We start from the raw sequence: 14,663 nt of genomic DNA on the forward strand, positions 1-14,663 counted from the left end.
TATGGGTGTTGTCTCTCTTGCTATATTAAGAGTTTGTTTATTCGGTTCTAGATGTTGTCATTGTCGTCCTAGATTTGTTAGCTGGGAGTTGTCTAGGGACGCTGGATTCTGTCCTTAATGGTGTTGTTTGTGTCCTATTCGACATAGTGTTGTCTATCTTGTTGTGGTAAGAGTTTCTTTATTTGGTTTTAGATGTTGTTATTGTCGTCCTAGGTTTCTTATCCTTTTCAATGTGTTTCCCGTTCAGTGGATTTGGCTTTTCAGTTTGCATCTGTGATGTTGAAGAGCCAGGATTTTGTTAATTTTCTGAATTGTAAGTGGTCTTTGGTGTTTCTTATTTCTTTCGGGATGTTGTTCCAGGTTTTTGCGGCTAAGCGGGAGAAGGAGGAGCCCCAAAGTTTTTCTTAAGGTATGGTTTTTCTTCCAGATGGATTTCGTTGCTTGATCTGAGGAGTCTCGTTGGCTTGTAGATTGTTAGTTTCTTTTGCAGGAATTCAGCTCCTTGTCCGCTGATTGCCCTGTGTTATGAAGGAGGGATACCCATCCTTAGGTTTGCGCAAAATTAATATTTTGCCAGGAAGTTTTATTTAGAGACAGGTGTGTCTGACATTGATATTCGATATTTTTCTGTCTCAGATGAATTTCAATGGGGAAATAAACATAGTGGCTTTCTTTTGTTGGAGGACGGTTAATTCACAGTGTAATTATACACACAGCAGCTCATGCTCCAAGTGACCGTAATATGTATGGAGTGGATTGCCTACAATTGCACTTACATACAAACAGCTACCCTTCATGCAATTCTTGTCATGTGCACTATGAAGTGCAAAAGCGAGTTTTAAAATGCTGGTAAAAATGGCCTTCCTGGTTCCGCTATGCACTCCACAATGCAAATTGATCAAACACTGCCTGTCATTTACGCATGGCAGGCACTGTTTACACGTTTGAGGTGGTAAAATGCTGGAAGATTCCATAGGAAACCAGAGCATTTACACTGGCACGAAAATGTCATGTTGGAATAAATGCACTCACAGTTGTATTGCAGAGAGGATGCGTGGTGGGGGCCTGTGCCATGCCCTGTGCCCACCATACAAAGCTACTAAAACGGGGAGTAACATAAAATTAATGCGTAAAATGTTTACACATACATTTTACACATGAATTCTATGTTACACCGGTGCAAACTCGACCTCACCATTTTGTTGTAAATGGGCAGTATTGGGGGACACTGATGAGGAAGAATGAAGTGGGGTAGTGGGGGACTGTGATGAGGAAGAGTGAGATGATTTTAGTGGGTGACTGACGAGGAAGGGTGAGGTGATGGTAGTGGGGTACTGTGATGAGGAAGTGTAAGTTGGGGTAGAGAGGTACTGTGACGAGGAAGAGAGACATGGTGTTAGTGGGGTACTGTGACAAGGAAGAGTGAAATTAAGAGTTAGTGGGGAACTGACGAGTAAGAGTGAGTTGGTGGTAGTGGGAGACTATGATGAGCAAGAGTGAAGTGGTTGTAGTGGTCTACTGTGACCAGGAAGAGTGAGGTGGTAGTGGGTAACTGACACGGAAGAGTGAGATGGTGATAGTGGGGGACTGTGATGAAGAAGAATTACATGGTGGTAGTGAGGTACTGTGATGAAGCGTGATCTAGTGTTAGTGGGGTAATGTGATGAGCAATAGTGAGGTGGGGTTAGTGGGGGACTGTAACGAGGAAGAGGGGTGTGTGGGGGTAAAGGTAAGATTACTTTTGGGTACTGGGACGAGGAAGAAGGATGTTGCGATATATAAATAAACTTACTTTTCACTACTGGGACGAGCAAGAGAGATCTAGGGGTTCAGGTAGGATTACTAATTGGATACTCTGACGAAAAAGATGGAGGTGTGATAATGTAGATATCTTTCCTGCTGACGTCCAGAGTCAATCGAGCTCTTCACTGTGAAGAGCTTGACAAATCAAAACAAAGGATATAGTGAACAAGCATTAGCTTTCCTCGATCTGATGTAGCACACTTTTCTTCAACAATCTAATTAAACAATTCAAAGCTTTTAAAGCACATATAACATCCCCAAACAGTAATAGCCCATAATACCTCCCTTACATGCATTTTAAGTTAATTTAGGAAGCAATCCCTGTAATTTTTAATATATCTAATAAAAACATGCATTGCTTCCTAAATTACCTTACCAATACTCTCCTTGCCCTAACTAGCAATCCCTGCGATTGCCACATCTCGATATATTATAGTTTTGAAGTATTTTCTCTTCTTTGCCTCTCAAAACAAATCTAGATCTCTGAAAAATGATTGTTGCACCACCCTCCACACAAAAAAACACACTATTTCCAAGCTCCAAACCTTCTCCCATCTTACACCCCTTACATTATTTTAGGGCATTTTCCAAAAACGAATTTAGATCTTCAGTCTCAAACTGAGCTATGGCAGATTTTCGAAATGAAAAACCGTGGCACCAGCAATGCATCATGGGAGATCACACTAGCTTTTTGGGTACAGGGGCACTCTGCTCTAGACCAAATTAAAAATAAACTACTGGCTCTATTCACACAAAACCAACAAAGGATTTTCTTCAGGCGCTTTGAGCCCACCTTGTTTCTTATTTGGCACAATCCGTCCTGTAATAATTGGAAAATGAGTGGAAAAGTGAAAAACACATTTACCCTTTCTATCTTTTTAACCATAACACAGATTTGCACTACATTTTCCATTTTTGGTGTGCCAGAGCCTCAAATTAAGATAAGTTAGCGTCGCATTGTTTGACAGCCTTGTGGTTGGAGCTTTAGCGCAGGTGTAGCAAACACGGTGGCTGTAAAAAGGCTTGAGAAATACCCACCTGAAATGTGAGAGTCGACTAAGCCATTTGAGCCAAGTCACACATTCCACAGCTCCTCCACCTGTTAGCCGTCACTGGAGGTTCACCTCCAGTGTACAGCTACAGGAGCAAAGCTTTGTGGGTATGCAAAATAGCCCAAATTCAAGCCTTTTGCGCCATTTGTCTTCATCTGGCAGTGCTTTTGTATTTCATACACACCTTCTTCACACACGCACACGGCCATGATTTGCATGCTTCTGAACTGAGCAGCATTTCTCCCAAAGTGTTTTCTCTCAAAGGATTCCAATTTCTGTGCCATTTTGTACATTTTAGCGTGTAGGGGTTGCACAGTGTGCTTATTAAGTGCACATTTCACAGCGAGCCGAATAAGGAAACTGTGCCAACTCCAGAAATGATGTACATGCGCAGTAACATTGTAGCATGGGGTGACGGGTCGTCTTCCTGTGGCTTTCTTTTCTCGGTCAGCCTTAGGATGACTCTGAGAAGAAGGTGGCGCGAGCGGTCACGTGTCTCCTCGCGAAGAGACAGACAATGCCCAAATAAATAAACAGGGCAGCGTGTGGGCAGGAACCAGAAGGAGCAGCAGGCACCGGGCTAAGATGAGGAGAGAATGCCATGCTTAGAAGACCTGTATCCTATCCTGGGGCCCATTGACATGTTGAATTATATGAAACTATCGCGTAGAGCTCTAAACAGGTGCATTTTGAAAATGTATTTTCGATGCATTGAGCCTCTACTCATTTCTGGCACAGAGCCTTGCCACTTGTTGCCAGGAAAGCATACCGTGAAGCAGGCCCAGAGGGCAGAGTTTGGCACAGTTTCCCCGCCCATCCTCCTGCCTTCCAGGAACCTCTTCTGATTCATGAACAGCTGATGACATGGACTGTATGAGGAGCGGTACTGGGAAATTCTGGTTCATGGGAAATAATTGCAATCCCCAATCCCTATTACGAACAGGGTTCAGGGGATTACCCACACCTGTATGCGAAGGTCATGCAGCAGGAATGTCACTGGTATTGGTACGACACACTGCTCCCATTTGCATGGTCTCATGTGCTCTGGCGCATCTGAAAGAAAGGGGAGGGTGGGTTAGGTTGGTGGGGAGAGTGGGGAAATGCAAGATAACTTTCCTGCTGTGGCCACGTCAATGTTCCAACACAATATTAGTGTTGATATTGCAGGCCCTATGTGTGCTTCCATTGCTTAAACTAGTAATGTTACAAAACGCTTAGCACCTGCCAATCCATTTAGCATTAAACTATAAGAAAAAAGGCACCAATAACCAGTAGCTGTTGGGTTATCTTGATAAAGCACCAAATGTCCCACAGTTTCAACTTTCAAAATTCCTTAATTAATGATATCAACAGTGAAAGCATAGGGCACCCGAGATAACTCAAGATGATTCTGGGGATGGATTAGTGCTCTCCTCAAGGCCTGGCACTTTCCTTTCATCATGCATTATATGTTGAAAGCACACCCCTAGTGCCCAGGGAAATGTGTGACTGTGCTTGCTGAGAGCAACTCCAATCTCTATTTATATAAAAGGCAAACATGCCCTGACATGCATTGGGTTACAGAGCAGATTAGGAAGGCATTCGGATTCCCTGAGAGACGCAGTTACGTGGGGCTGTGTAGGCGGAACCAGTGTCGTTCTTCTGCAAAGACGACGAAAATAGGGATGACATTTGGAAAGCAGTTACGAGGATGTAGATGTGCTATTAATGGCTACTAATGCAATAGATCCAGGCCTCAATTTTTAGATCTACAAAAAGGTGAAAAGGAATGTACCCATTCTAAAGTCCATGACTGAGTTAAGTATCCTGGCAAGCGAGTGGTTCGCCTGGGCTGTCATATATACATATATTCAAGGAAAAAACTTGATTTGCAGGGACGTTAAGGTGAGAACCTAATGCAACAAACCCCCTGAAATGAATGGTCACAGCCACGGGCATTGCCAAAGGCCCTGGGCACTGGCAAAAGCCGGTTAGTGTTGTAATCAGAGATTCCTTAAGTGATGTCATAGATGATGTAATTAGTGATGTCACCAGGATGTCATCTGTGATGTCATCATTGTGGTCATAGGTTGCACAAGAGGGGGTGCGAAATTAGGGTGGATTTAGCTGAATTTCAGGGGTTTTGTAGCATTAAGTATATATATATATATATATATATATATATATATTACATGGCCACAGTAGTGGCCGTGTAGTTATGGTTAAGTTGCTGTTTCCATAGGAAGAGCACTTTTTGGGTGGCTTATAACTTTGCTCCCCCTGGACGAATCCACACCAAACTTTGCAAAAAAAGCATATGGCCCACCTGAATTTCTGCAAAGTTTGGTGAGGTTCAGGGGGGGCAAAGTTATGGGGGGGGTCCCAAAATGTTTTTTTTCCCATAGACTGAATGGGGAAAAAAAATTTGCTCACGCCTACAGCTCAAACCGCTGGACGGATTTTCACCAAATTTGGACCAGGAGCAGCAGCTTGGTTCCGAAAGCGTGCTTTTGCAAATTTGGTGAAAATCCGTCCAGTAGTTTTTAAAAAAATGACCAAAAAGCTTTGTGGACACACTTCCCTATTCGCTCTGCGGACAGGACAGAGATTGGGCAAGCGGGTTGCGTGGTGTCCGCTGACATGTTACATGCTTTCCCATTGGCTGCAGTGCTGCGTGCAGTGCGTCGTATTTTGAAGACGCCCGCCATCTTTGTTTGTGGTTTGCCTGAGAGCCGAGGAGCGGGATCTGCCGCATGCTATTAAGTGTCTTCCTTCCGTTCCCCCCACCCCTGCTCATGCCCCGTGTCTCCTTCCTGTCCCCTCACCCCCGCTCCTGCCCCGTGTCTCCCCTGTTCCTCCAGCCCCCGCTCATGCCATCGGCACACGATGGCCTGTGGAGGGCCGAGGAGCGGGATCTGCCGCCTGCACACTAAGGTTATGTCTGTTTCTCCCTCTCGATCCCCCCCACCCCCTGCTCATCCCCCGTGTCTCCCCTGTTCCCCCCACCCCCGCTCATGTCTCCCCTGTTCCCCCCACCCCCTGCTCATCACCCGTGTCTCCCTCACGATCCCTCCTTCCCCGCTCATGACACGTGTCCCCCTCCTGTCCCCTCACCACCCGCTCATGCCCAGTGTCTCCCTCATGATCCCCCCACCCCCAGTTCATGCCCTGTGTCTCCCCTGTTTCCCCCCCACCCCCGCTCATGCCCCGTGTCTCCCTTGTTCCCCCCACACCCCCTGGTCATGCCCCGTGTCTCCCTCCTGTTGCACCCCACCCCAGGCTCAGGCCCTTTGTCTGCCCTGTTCCCTCCACCCCCCGCTCATGCCCCGTGTCTCCCTCGTGTTGCCCCACCCCCCGCTCATGCCCGGTGTCTCCCCTGTTCCCTCCCACCCCCCTCTCATGCCCTGTGTCTCCTCTGTGCCCTGCCACCCCCCACTCCTGCCCCGTGTCTCCCTCTTCTTCCCCCCACCCCTGCTCATGCCCCGTGTCTGCCCTGTTCCCCCCCACCCCCGCTCATGCCCTGTGTCTCCCCTGTTCCCCCCACCCCCTGCTCATGCTTCCCTGTGTCTCCTCTGTTCCCCCCACCCCCTGCTCATGCCCCGTGTCTCCCCTATTCCCCCCACCCCCTGCTCATGCCCCGTGTCTCCCCTGTTCCCCCCACCCCCTGCTCATGCCCCGTGTCTCCTCTGTTCCCCCCACCCCCGCTCATGCCCTGTGTCTCCCTCTTCTCTCCCCCACCCCCTGCTCATGCCCCGTGTCTCCCTCCTGTCCCACCCCCACCCCCTGCTCATGCCCCGTGTCTGCCCTGTTCCCCCCACCCCCTGCTTATGCCCCGTGTCTCCCTCGTGTTGCCCCCACCTCCTGCTCATGCCCCGTGTCTGCCCTGTTCCCCCCACCCCCCGCTCATGACTCATGTCTCCCTCGTGTTGCCCCCAACCCCGCTCATGCCCCGTGTCTCCCCTGTTCCCACTCAGCCCCCGCTCATGCCCCGTGTCTCCCTCCTATCCCTCCCCACCCCCCGCTCATGCCCTGTGTCTACCTCTTGTTCCCCCCACCCCGCGCTCATGCCCCGTGTCTGCCCTGTCCCCCCCGCTCATGCCCCGTGTCTCCCTCTTCTTCCCCCCACCCCCTGCTCATGCCCCGTGTCTCCCTCCTGTCCCCCCACACCTGCTCATGCCCCGTGTCTACCTCTTGTTCCCCCCACCCCCCGCTCATGCCCCGTGTCTCCCCTGTCCCCCACCCCTGCTCATGCCCCGTGTCTCCCTTGTCCCCACCCCCCGCTCATGCCGCCTGTCTCCCTCTTCCCCCCCACCCCCCTGCTCATGCCCCGTGTCTCCCTCCTGTCCCCCGCACCCCCGCTTATGCCCCGTGTCTGCCCTGTTTCCCCCACCCCTGCTCATGCCCCGTGTCTCCCTCATGTTGCCCCCACCCCCTGGCTCATGCCCAGTGTCTCCCCTGTTCCCCCCACCCCCTCCTCATGTCCTGTCTCCTCCGTTCCCCCCCACCCCCGCTCATGCCCTGTGTCTCCCTCGTGTTGCCCCCACCCCCCGGCTCATGCCCAGTGTCTCCCCTGTTCCCCCCACCCCCTCCTCATGTCCTGTCTCCTCCGTTCCCCCCACCCCCCGCTCATGCCCCGTGTCTCCCTCGTGTTGTCCCCACCCCCTGCTCATGCCCCGTGTCTCCCTCCTGTCCCCCCACACCCTGCTCATGCCCCGTGTCTTCCCTGTTCCCCCACCCACACTCATGCCCCTTGTCTCCCTCGTGTTGCCCCCACCCCCAGCTCATGCCCTGTGTCTCCTCTGTTCCCCCATCGCCCGCTCATGCCCTGTGTCTCCTCTGTTCCCCCCCACACCCCGCTCATGCCCCGTGTGTCCCTCTTCTTCCCCCCACACCCTGCTCATGCCCCGTGTGTCCCTCCTGTCCCCCCCACCCCCTGCTCATGCCCCGTGTCTGCCCTGTTCCCCCACCCCCTGCTCATGCCCCGTGTCTCCCTCGTGTTGCCCCCACCCCCTGCTCATGCCCCGTGTCTCCCCTGTTCCCCCCACCCCTTGCTCATGCCCTGTGTCTCCTCCGTTCCCCCCACCCCCACTCATGCCCCGTGTCTACCTCTTGTTCCCCCCACCCCCCGCTCATGCCCCGTGTCTGCCCTGTTGCCGCCCACCCCCCGCTCATGCCCCGTGTCTCCCTCGTGTTGCCCCCACCCCCCGCTCATGCCCTGTGTCTCCTCTGTTCCCCCCACTCCCCGCTCATGCCCTGTGTCTTCTCTGTTCCACCCCACCCCCCGCTCATGCCCCGTGTCTCCTTCTTCCCCCCACCCCCTGCTCATGCCTGGTGTCTCCCTCCTGTCCCCCCCACCTCCCGCTCATGCCCCGTGTCTTCCCTGTTCCCCCCCACCCACACTCATGCCCCGTGTCTCCCTCGTGTTGCCCCCAGCTCATGCCCTGTGTCTCCTCTGTTCCCCCATCCCCCGCTCATGCCCTGTGTCTCCTCTGTTCCCCCCCACACCCCGCTCATGCCATGTGTGTCCCTCTTCTTCCTCCCACCCCCTGCTCATGCCCCATGTCTCCCTCCTGTCCCCACCACCCCCGCTCATGCCCCGTGTCTACCTCTTGTTCCCCCTACCCCCGCTCATGTCCCGTGTCTCCCCTGTTCCCCCCACCCCCCGCTCATGTCCCGTGTCTCCCCTGTTCCCCCCACCCCCCGCTCATGCCCCGTGTCTCCCCTGTTCCCCCCACCCCCCGCTCATGCCCTGTGTCTCCTCCGTTCCCCCCGCCCCCGCTCATGCCCCGTGTCTCCCTCTTCTTCCCCCCACCCCCTGCTCATGCCCCATGTCCCCTTCCTGTCCCCCCACCCCCGCTCATGCCCCGTATCTACCTCTTGTTCCCCCCACCCCCCGCTCATGCCCCGTGTCTGCCCTGTTCCCCCCACGCCCCGCTCATGCCCCGTGTCTCCCTCGTGTTGCCCCCACCCCCGCTCTTGCCCCGTGTCTGCCCTGTTCCCTCCCACCCCCGCTCATGCCCTGTCTACCTCTTGTTCCCCCCACCCCCCGCTCATGCCCCCGTGTCTGCCCTGTTACCGCCCACCCCCGTGTCTCCCTCGTGTTTCTCCCACCCCCCGCTCATGCCCTGTGTCTCCTCTGATCCCCCCACCCCCCGCTCATGCCCTGTGTCTTCTCTGTTCCACCCCACCCCCCGCTCATGCCCCGTGTCTCCTTCTTCCCCCCACCCCCTGCTCATGCCCCGTGTCTCCCTCCTGTCCACCCCACCCCCCGCTCATGCCCTGTGTCTTCCCTGTTCCCCCCACCCACACTCATGCCCCGTGTCTCCCTCATGTTGCCCACACCCGCAACTTATGCCCTGTGTCTCCTCTGTTCCCTATCCCCCGCTCATGCCCTGTGTCGCCTCTGTTCCCCCACACCCTGCTCATGCCCCGTGTGTCCCTCTTCTTCCCCCCACCCCCTGCTCATGCCCCATGTCTCCATCCTGTCCCCACCACCCCCCGCTCATGCCCCGTGTCTACCTCTTGTTCCCCCACCCCCGCTCATGCCCCTTGTCTACCTCTTGTTCCCCCACCCCCGCTCATGTCCCGTGTCTGCCCTGTTCCCCCGCCCCCCGCTCATGCCCTGTCTCCCCTGTTCCCCCCACCCCCGCTCATGCCCTGTTTCCTCTGTTCCCCCGCCCCGCTTATGTCCCGTGTCTCCCTCTTCTTCCCCCCTGCTCATGCCCCGTGTCTCCCTCCTGTCCCCCCACCCCCCGCTCATGCCCCATGTCTGCCCTGTTCCCTCCACCCCCTGCTCATGCCCCGTGTCTCCCTTGTGTTGCCCCCACTCCCCGCTCATGCCCCGTGTCTCCCCTGTTCCCCCCACCCCCCGCTCATGCTCTGTGTCTCCTCTGTTCCCCCCCACCCCCTGCTCATGCTCTGTGTCTCCCTCCTGTTCCCCCCAACCCCCCACTCATGCCCGGTGTCTGCCCTGTTCCCCCCACCCCCCACTCATGTCCCGTGTCTCCCCTGTCCCCCACACTCCCTGCTCATGCCCGTGTCTCCCCTGTTCGCCCCCACCCCCCCGGTCATGCCCCTTGTCTCCCCCCTGTTCCCCGCACCCCCGCTCATGCCCTGTGTCTCCTCTGTTCACCACCACCCCCCCCGCTCATGCCCCGTGTCTCCCTCCTGTCGCCCCCACCCCCCGCTCATGCCCCGTGTCTCCCTCATGTTGCCCCCACCCCTGCTCATGCCCCGTGTCTCCCCTGTTCCCCCCCACCTGCTCATGCCGCGTGTCTCCCTCTTCCCCCCAACCCCCTGCTCATGCCCTGTCTCCCTGCTGTCCCCCCACCCCCTGCTCATGCCCTGTGTGCCCTGTTCCCCCCCAACCCCCGCTCATGCCCCGTGGTTCCCCTGTTCCCCCCCACTCATGCCCCGTGTCTCCCTCGTGTTACCCCCCCCACTCATGCCCCGTGTCTCCCTCCTGTTCCCCCCACCCCCCGCTCATGCCCTGTGTCTGCCATGTTCCCCCCACCCCCCGCTCATGCCCCGTGTCTCCCTCGTGTTGCCCCCACTGCCTGCTCATGCCCTGTGTCTCCTCTGTTCCCCCCACCCCCGCTCATGCCGGTGTCTCCTCTGTTCCCCCCACCCCCTGCTCATGCCCCGTGTCTCCCTCGTGTTGCCCCCACCCCAGGCTCATGCCCTGTTTCTCCTCTGTTCCCCCCACCCCCTGCTCATGCCCGGTGTCTCCTCTGTTCCCCCCATTCCCCGCTCATGCCCCGTGTCTCCCTCTTCTTCCCCCCCACCCCCCGCTCATGTCTCCCCTGTTCCCCCCCACCCCGGCTCATGACCAGTGTCTCCCTTGTTCCCCCCCACCCCCCGCCCATCCCCCGTGTCTCCCTCATGATCCCCCCACCCCCTGCTCATGCCCCGTGTCTCCCTCACGATCCCCCACCCCACACTCATGCCCCGTGTCTCCCCTGTTCCCCCCACCCCCTGCTCATGCCCCATGTCTCCCCTGTTAACCCCACCCCCCGGTCATGCCCCGCGTCTCCCTCTTTTTCCCCCCGCCCCCCGCTCATGCCCCGTGTCTCCCTCCTGTCCTCCCCACCCCCCGCTCATGCCCCGTGTCTGCCCTGTTCCCCCCACCCCCCGCTCATGCCCCGTGTCTCCCCTGTTCCCCCACCCCCGCTCATGCGCTGTGTCTCCCCTGTTCCCCCCACACCTCACTCATGCCCTGTTTCCTCATTTCGCCCCACCCATGCCCCGTGTCTCCCTCTTCTTCCCCCCACCCCCTGCTCATGCCCCGTGTCTCCCTCCTGTCCCCCCACCCCCCGCTCATGCCACGTGTCTGCCCTGTTCACCCCACCCCCTGCTCATGCCCCGTGTCTCCCTTGTGTTGCCCCCACCCCCGCTCATGCCCCGTGTCTCCCCTGTTCCCTCCCACCCCCCGCTCATGCCTTGTGTCTCCTCTGTTCCCCCAACCACCGCTCATGCCTCGTGTCTGCCCTGTTCCCCCCACCCCCGCTCATGCGCTGTGTCTCCCCTGTTCCCCCCACACCTCGCTCATGCCCTGTTTCCTCATTTCGCCCCCACCCATGCCCCGTGTCTCCCTCTTCTTCCCCCCACCCCCTGCTCATGCCCCGTGTCTCCCTCCTGTCCCCCCACCTCCCACCCATGCCCCGTGTCTCCCTCTTCTTCCCCCCACCCCCTGCTCATGCCCCGTGTCTCCCTCCTGTCCCCCCACCCCTCGCTAATGCCTTGTGTCTCCTCTGTTCCCCCAACCCCCGCTCATGCCCCGTGTCTGCCCTTTTCCCCCCACCCCTGCTCATGCCCCGTGTCTCCCCTGTTCCCCACACCCCCGCTCATGCCCCGTGTCTCCCCTGTTCCCCCACCCCCTGCTCATGCACTGTGTGCCCTGTTCCCCCACCCCCTACTAATGCCCCATGTTTCCCTCGTGTTTCCCCCCACCCCCCGCTCATGCCCCGTGTCTCCCCTGTTCCCCCCACTCATGTCCAGTGTCTCCCTCGTGTTACCCCCCCACCCCACACTAATGCCCCGTGTCTCCCTCCAGTACCCCCATCCCCCGCTCATGCCCCGTGTCTCCCTCCTGTACCCACCAACCCCTGCTCATGTCCTGTGTCTGCCCTGTTCCCCCACCCCCCGCTCATGCCCCGTGTCTCCCTCGTATTACCCCCACCCCCTGCTCATGCCCTATGTCTCCCTCCTGTTCCCCCTACCCCCCGCTCATGCCCTGTGTCTCCCTCCTGTTCCCCGCACCTCCCCCCTGTCATGCCCCGTGTCTCCCTCCTGTTGCCTCCCACCCCCCACTCATGCCCCGTGTCTGCCCTGTTCCCCCCACCCCCTGCTCATGCCCTGTGTCTCCCTCCTTTTCCCCCACCCCCAATTATGCCCCGTGTCTCCCTCCCATTTCCCCCCACCCCCTGCTCATGCCCCATGTTCTCCCTGTTCCCCCTACCCCCCACTCATGCCCCATGTCTCCCCTGTTCCCCCCCACCCCGTACTCATGCCCTGTGTGTGCCCTGTTCCCCCCCACCCCCCGCTCATGCCCTGTTGTGTTCTCTTTATACACCCCGCCTTCCCTTTCCATGGTGGCCATCTTGGTAAAAGATTTTTCTTCCTACACCGGGACGCGGCAGGCGTCCCGTTTTGGGAAGAAAAATCTTTTTTTTATCACCTGGGGTTCCCACTTTGAGGACCTAAGATGCTAGTGGTCTTCATCTATTGAAAAGGATGTTATGGTGACATTGCACTAATAAAAACCTATGAAATTCAGTAAAAAATAAATTGTTACAGGGACGTTATGGTTACGTTGCACTAATAAAAACCTATGAAATTCAATGAAAAAACTTTGTTAAAGGGACGTTATGGTTAAGTTGTACTAATAAAAACTTATGAAATTCAATGAAAAAAACTTTGTTAAAGGGACGTTATGGTTCCAAGTAAAACCGAAAAACCTTTGAAATTCGCCAGTTATGGTAAGCTAAGCAACCATAACTCGCGCCACCACCGTGCACTGCTAAGACTAACACCCACGACATCAAAGATGACATCACAAATGTCATTGATGACATCACTGATGACATCACATGTCTTGCTCACTCTTTTTTCTTTTGCTGACATATCTAGACCACATGGTTTTCTTCAGTAACAGTCGGAAACTAAACATTTTATTTGTAGACGTATCCTTCAAATAGGTTCTTACAGTAATTCCCTTAGAGTCCAGTCACATCATATGAAACATATACATACGGGAAGACACAAGCTTGAAAGACCGCAATCCTTTTTTGTGCATAAAAATAATCAATAGACTTCTCAGCACTTTCTGATAGTTCTGTTGTTTTTTTATGGCTCTACTTTCCCTACATATGGTCATATTTGTATACATTGGACTCGCACTACTTTCCTTAAGGTCCACTCACATCAAGTGATACATATACATAGGGTAAATAGCAGCTTTGAAACAGAGCAATCATTTATTTGCATGAAAATAATCAGTTAAGTTATGAATTGTTTCTGCTACTACTTGTGCTTTTTTGCTAACTTCACTTTCCCTGTATATACACATATTGGTATGTGTTCTTGTCTCTTTGTGTTTTGTCTATAGTAATGCAATTATGTAATACATGAGTTTTATTACCTATTTATTACATATTTCACAGTACGCAAAAATCTATTAAGAAAGCATTTATCATTTGATTATTCAACATATTAACATTACGAATATTATACCTTCATCTTGTACGCTGCACACAATGTTATGTTTCTGTATGAGTAGCTTAGTATACTAGATAGAACCCCATAATAGAATGCTATTTATATCAATGCATCGTTCAATGCACTAATTAGGTTATGATATTTATTGCAATGATCCTTGACACTTTTTTCGCAACATTATAATAAGAATCTCTTGTACACATATTTCATGAAAAGTACATACACATGTGATGTCATCAATGACATTTGTGATGTCATTTTTGATGTCGTGGGTGTTAGTCTTAGCAGTGCACGGTGGTGGCGCGAGTTATGGTTGCTTAGCTTAACATAACTGGCGAATTTCAAGGTTTTTTTTCGGTTTTACTTGGAACCATAACGTCCCTTTAACAAAGTTTTTTTCACTGAATATATATATATATATAATATATATATAATATTGCCTTTATGTCGTCTTAGATTAATCTTCCACGCCTCTGTCAAGTACGGGTTTGTTCCCCATCGATATTTCAGTGTGGAATTTGCATTCAGAGCTCTGGGAATCACTTTTTTATGAGACCTGATCACTGTCAAACAATTGGAATTTTGAATGCAATTATGGGCCAATAAAGGCGCTACGCTCAACAGTGAGATTGCAAAAAACCTTACGAAAAACGATGCAGCTAGTAAACTACATTCATGAATTAGACCAACAGAGCTGGAGCCCAATTATATACTGACAGTGCTGATGTGGGCCATCAGTAGAGTTAAACAAACAAGGAAAAGCCCCAGTCAGAAATTATGAGTTTGGAAAATATAGGAAAGGCCATGAATGTAGATTTCCTATTTGGAAATGTTAGTTAAACACCTCAATGTATGTTTCCAGTAAATTAAGACAAGATGATATTTAACATATTATCTTCTTTATACGAGTCATAAAATAATGAACTCTTTGTGCAATAAGGGTGATAAAAGTGATAGCAAAGAAATATTTATTATACATTGTAAACAAATCTGTATAAGTATCACAGTACAGTACATTAAAAAACATATACTTAGAATAATCTAAACTTAACAAAAAATACACCTCTAAAAGTGTGTTATGATGTACAGAGACCCATAGAAAATCAATGGATC

The 14,663-nt window shown here is 53.4% G+C and overlaps 1 protein-coding gene across 6 annotated transcripts in view; it reads left to right on the forward strand.

Annotated features, from left to right (window-relative positions):
* The window catches only part of GYG2 (glycogenin 2), a 358,634-nt gene that overhangs the window by 23,938 nt on the left and 320,033 nt on the right, over positions 1–14,663 (forward strand). The window lies entirely within an intron of this gene.

The sequence above is a fragment of the Ambystoma mexicanum genome, chromosome 7p, assembly GCF_040938575.1.
Source record: "Ambystoma mexicanum isolate Mex_15411 chromosome 7p, UKY_AmexF1_1, whole genome shotgun sequence".
NCBI classification, from domain to species: Eukaryota; Metazoa; Chordata; class Amphibia; order Caudata; family Ambystomatidae; genus Ambystoma; species Ambystoma mexicanum.